We start from the raw sequence: 6,005 nt of genomic DNA on the forward strand, positions 1-6,005 counted from the left end.
GGTGTCTGTGAATAAATGCATCTTTCTTTCTTTGTAGTTGTGCGTGTGTGTGTGATCTCTCTTTCGCGAACATTACCGAACCGCGCAACTTCAACTCGTGCATTCGCACTTTCACATTCTTCCCCTTGGGGAAATGCGGGGAATTTTTTATTTTGGCTAGGAGGGGATAGAGCGACTTCAGAAACTCTGGCTTGTTCAGAGCACCCAGGAACTATTGTATACGGTGATCACCTGTGAACAATCAATGTCCACGTGCTGCTTGGTTGCTTCGTTTTTTTTTTCTCTGTGGCCTAGTGCAATTTTTTACAGAAATAAAAAAAAAGAAATCTACAGAAATTGCGCGTCAACTCGCAACCTTATGCATTTAGGTGGTATTAGCATTTTTGTAAAAGCATACACAAAGAGTTGCAATGTGCTCGCGTGTCGTTCCATAGAAGCTGCAGGAGTCCAATCTTGAGTGCTTGTTTTGGCTTTAGCTTCAGTGCGAAAACACTGGATGGAGCTAGTCCACTTTGAAGGCATGTGGCAATGCACATGTGTGGTACCATTCCATTTGAAGCAAAGGCCCTCGCGCATGGTGGCGCCAAATTTGATATGCACAATTGTACACAACGCTGCTGAAGGTGATAAACTTCTGTTTCTTGCATAGTGTGCTCACTTCACTCTTGGACTTGCAGCCTACCACTGACGGGGATGCCTTGAGCAACCTTGTATATCGAGGAAGAGGAAGCGAGAATTTTCAGGGCTTGTGGGGAGATTTTCGGAAGAAAATGGTGTATGTCTAGAATGTAGACAGGTGTGGTGCTGGAAAAGCGCCAGGGCAATAGCCGCCGCCGCCCCTGCCGTCGTGGTGTTCGAGGTAGGAATGGTGGCAGTGGCCGTACTGTGAAGGGAGCGGTGTCTGATAACGTTAACGTAATGGGCGGGGCGGTGTGTACCTCCTAAGGTATGCGACTGCTCGGTCGCGTGGTGGCAAGCGGCATGGTGTGTGGGATGCATGTGTGTCTAGGGAGACTGCACTTGAATGAGAGCGCGATGTGTGCTGGTGGGGGTGTAAGTAGTTTGAAGGATGTAGTGCCAGGTGGGAGAGGAGGCCAATCGCGTCAGTTGGGACATGTGGTAGACGTTTATAGATCATTCCAGAAATTGCGCGCAGTACTGTGGAGGTTACAGTGTTGGCAACAGACCATGCCCTGAAGGCGCCAACTCGCCGTGAAGGAGGCGCGGGGCCCTTGCGGTTACACTTGCCCAAAGGGGAGACAAATGATCCTTTCAAGGCCCCCTTCACAGCGAGTGAGGCATGCTCGCTTGGCAGACTGTTGACAACAATGCAGCCTTTACGGTGCTGCACACAGCTTCGGAAAGGGCTCTGGTGGTATTGTGGACGCCTAGAGTAAGGAGTATGGATAAAGGGACGAGCCACCAAGACCCGTTCTGATGAATGCTTTTAATGGAAGATGGTAGTGATGATGATGATGGGCACAAGGGAGGCGAGGCGTCATAATTTTCAAAATGGAGTCTGCAATTAGGAGTCTAGGGAAAGGGAACAGTGCATGTCGATAGTTCTTCCATACAAGGGCTGTAGAACAAAAGCTGGGCTCCATTTCAACACAGCGTACACCTCGACTTCCGTCGTTTATGGTGGTGGTGTACTAGTTCGGTGTTGGAACAACAACGTATCGGCTACATTACCTTTGTTTTCATTCGAACCATGGTGAAATTTCGGCTGCGTTGAACACAGTTCATAATCTGTGATTGCCTTCAAGGCGTCATGAAGTCCTGAACTGTGATGTGCGCCAAGGCTTCTCTCGCTGCTAGACATCCCTGGGGCCGTGTCTTTTTCCTACGTCAGTCTTTTATGTATCACAAAAACATTTCTCCAACGATTTGAGTAGGGAAAAATGTGTTATCGTATTTGTTTGGATGCATTGAATGAGAACTGTGAGTAATAGAGCTGTGGAACTATTAAATTTGGGACTTTGAATTGAATATGGAAAGTAAAAACTAAGTGGATGGAATCGAACGTTTTGGAATAAAAATATTAAGAACTGTGTGAAATGAATATTTCCGAATATCAACATCATTGTTTTATTGAGTATAGAGCTCCTAAAACATGGCTACAAAAACATTACTTAAGCAGTCACGGCTTAAAGCATCCGAGTGTTCATGTACTAATGCTTCATAAAAATATGGTACGAAAATTTCAAAATAAAAAACGCTAAGACATGACGAAAAAGCAGAACAGAAATTTGGCGTTACATTGCCATAAAGAAATGCGGGTGCCTCAACATGCTGTGAATACAAGAAGCACATTTGACTGGTCTCTCCTACGACCTACCCACCCGACTGCCCCCACTGCGATGAGCCTGACGCTACCGCTCATCTCGTCTGGACGTGCCCCACCAATCCTCCACCAGCAGTGGGAGAGCTGCCAGCTCGAAGACCAGGAGGCCTTGATCTCTCTCTCTCTCTCTCTCTCTCTCTCTCTCTCTCTCTCTCTCTCTCTCTCTCTCTCTCTCTCTCTCTCTCTCTCTCTCTCTCTCCGGTCATTGAAAAGAGGCAAGGCATGCTAATGGCTGATGTATGTACTTTACTGCAAGCCAACAAGTAATACTTGATATCTCGCTCATGCCACTATACTGACAAGAAACGTTTTCGGCTTACTTTTGCACCAGTAGCGTTCCATTTTTCAGCTAATGTGCACCCACGGTCGCTGGATCATCCAGCGGCCGTGGTACACCACACTTAGCATACACTTTTGCGCAAGTCTTACACGTGTTGGGCTTTTTTGCACAGCTTTGAGGTCGTGCCAAAAAGCCGATTCAAAAAGGTAGCCATGCGGTGAAGCCAAAAAGTTTGCTTGTCTTGCGGCGGAGCCAACCTTTGTTGTTCGTAAATTAATTTCGAATATCCGAAAACTTTGGCTGCTTTTAAACTGCACTGCGAGCCGAATCGAACAGCAAACATTTGTCGTATTTTTTGAAGTTTAGAACGTTAGCACACGTCTAATATGTAACCATCCCGACAGATTCTCTTAGCTGCTATCGTTGAGTAAAAACAACATGTCCACCTCTCAACTCCCCCCCCCCCCCCCCCAAAAAAAAAAAAAAGATTTCCGGCTATACCACGAGAATATATATATACGCCTCGAGATTCGCGATCGCTGTGCCGCCTGCCGCCGCTTCTCCGCGGCGTTTGCGGGATTAGCGCTGCGTGGCTGATAGGTGGTCATGCAGTGTTTTGGTTCTCTTTCGCTTCTCTTTGCCTTTCCGCGCACTAAACAACTTGTTAAGGTGACGTCTGTAAGCTAACTGCACGTTTAGGGCGCTTAAAAAAAACAGCGGCGTCTTGGTAGAGCGCTCGAACGCCAACAAGAGCTACCCGGGGAGGCAATTCTGCGCGCTTCTTGGCCGCTCTTGCGGGCGTCGGCGACGGCAGCGGCATATCACCGCTGTCACCTTTGAACACGTCATGCACAAATCACTTCTGTTGTCGCCTTGTTTAGACCTAATATTGGCACTGTAAGAGGTTGGTTCGTTTTGCAGCGCAGACAACAAATGATGGCTTTGCATCAAATATGTACGTCGTAGAAAAATATGTTTCGGGGATGTGATAACCCAACAGCGTACAAAAACTTGTACCTTTTATGGGAATATAAGCCACGCGAAAATGTTAATTACACTCAAAGGCTGTGCATTGTCAGATATGTGCCCACTCATGCCTTATGGTAAGAACCAAGGTATATGTTAATGACCACGGGAAAATGAATGGTCTGCAAGTCAGGAGCAATAAATAGAATAGTCGTACGGGAATAAAAAAAAAAAACGAGTGCAGCTTCTGAAATGCTAAAGACGTTTGTTTGAGCAAGGTAGTATTCACCAGACCAACTAGATGCGAAATGCACTGATATTTCGCTAGACATAGGGGGGGGGGGGGGGAGGAGGAGGACGCTCAACTGTCGTTGTTTACAAATGCGGAGCGTAATCAACAAATGAACATTTATTAATCACGCACACAAGCTGCGTGTTCACTTTTCGTTTGTTTTTCGCCTTCAACGAACGGCTGATCATTCGGCGGACGCATTTTTTGAAGAAATACGAGGTGTCGTTGAAAGAGTTGATTGATTGATTGATTGATTGCAGGGTTTAACGCGCCGACGCAACGGAGACGATGAGGCACGCCGTAGTGGAGGGCTCCGGATTAATTTTGACCACCTGGAGATCCTTAACGTGCGCCGAAATCTCGTACACACGGGCTCGTTGGAAGAGTGTCGTATCTGATAAGGGTCTCTGATTTCGGTTTATGCTAGATTCTGCAGTCTCCCAGTGTCATACGACAATGTTTCGAAGAAGAGTTTGGTCGCGGACGCGGATTACTCTATAAGCCCATCTTCGCGCTTCTCGTGGAGGATAAATGTAACAGATGAATCTTAGCGAGCGCTCACCTCGGGGCAAGACGACCCAGCATTAAATTTGCCGTCGTGTGCTGACTCCGGAGTGTAATTTTGCATTATCCATCGTACTTCTTTGGTACAATGTTTGGAAATTTACGCCGCATTGGCTTGTTCAGGGTACTGAACAAGCCAACAGGGTATCTGATATGTGATATTGGCAGGCGTAACTTGCGTGCTGTCAGGTATGAGTGCTCCGCTGGATTTTGTAGTGCACAAAGTCGATTTACATCATAGTGTGTATGGCCGCAACATGAACATCGGAGGAAACACTGCTTACGGAGACACTGCCACTAAATTTCAGGGCAGCGGAATTGCAATCTGCATGCAAATGCTGGCTTCGGGACGCCGGCCTGTGACACACGCCCGGCGCTCATATAGATCTTTCTAAGATCGCGTCATAAACGTTTATACTCTCGTGAACACACCAGGCTTGCAAACAGAGTGCCTGCTCCACGTTATTCGGTATTTCGAACGCGGGCAAACGGTAAATCGATGTCTTGAACGAGCCCCAAAAGCAACGGCGACAGGGGGGAGCGGGCCGGGGACTCCCGCGCCTGCTTTCGAAACGGGCCGCTAGGGGGATTTCAGTGGCGCCCCTACAGGCCGCGCTCGAGGCGTATATATATACAAACGAACCAGTGAGAGCCACGACATTACATCATGATGTTTGAAGAGGACGTAGTAGTGCCAAGTCCCATACAGGCAGCTGATCGGCCAAAGTGTAGTAAACTTTGGGCCACCATTGCTAACCCTGGTATCAGTTGTGGACTCACGCTGTTGTCAAATTATCATTTACATCTGGCCGGAAAGTTGTTAGGCGCCGATAGCAAACCTCTTATCGAAGCACACACACGCCACTAAAGTGAAGGGACGCCTCAAAGAGCCTGCTGGGCGCTCAGAACGGCTATGTACTGCATGCATGCTAATAGCTCAATATTTGGACCCACATCTATACGTCACCGACCTAATGACTCGTGCCGCATGTTCATGCGAGATTTTTTACGCACTGGTATCATGCTCTATATTTCACTTGATAAAGGTCGACATGTCCTTTGCGAAGATGGAGCAGCATAAAAATACTAAACAAAAGTGTTAACACACGAGATGAGAGCGTGGTTCCATCCATACGAGCCTGTTCAATTTACACTTGAGCATACGGGTCGGCGCTTGGTTCTCGCCACTGATTGCAAAATGTTTGCTTTTTGTTTCTTCAAATAATGTCAGCTACCTAAACTGCAGCGTAAATAAGTACTAAAAGCATATACCTATCATGGTCCTCATAATTTTGTAAGCGGTGTAAGCGGTCGTGCGGTCGTAAGCGATCGTAATTTTATTACGATCGTACTAGTCTGTCAAATCAATAAGGGAGAAAGTTCGCACGCCTTCGTTGTATTTAGTATGCTTTTGCAACACGCGGGAACATCACGTTTGTAAAATGAATGCCGCCTTTTCTGGTAACATCTCAGGCACTGCCAGGGCCGGGCGCGGAATGATTGTCCGTTTGAGGGAAAGTTTCATGCGGCTCCTCAAACACATGAGGAGCGTAATGTGA

Source organism: Haemaphysalis longicornis, unplaced genomic scaffold (genome assembly GCF_048455015.1).
Source record: "Haemaphysalis longicornis isolate Haplotype H1 unplaced genomic scaffold, Haemaphysalis longicornis Haplotype H1 scaffold_2, whole genome shotgun sequence".
Classification (NCBI taxonomy): domain Eukaryota; kingdom Metazoa; phylum Arthropoda; class Arachnida; order Ixodida; family Ixodidae; genus Haemaphysalis; species Haemaphysalis longicornis.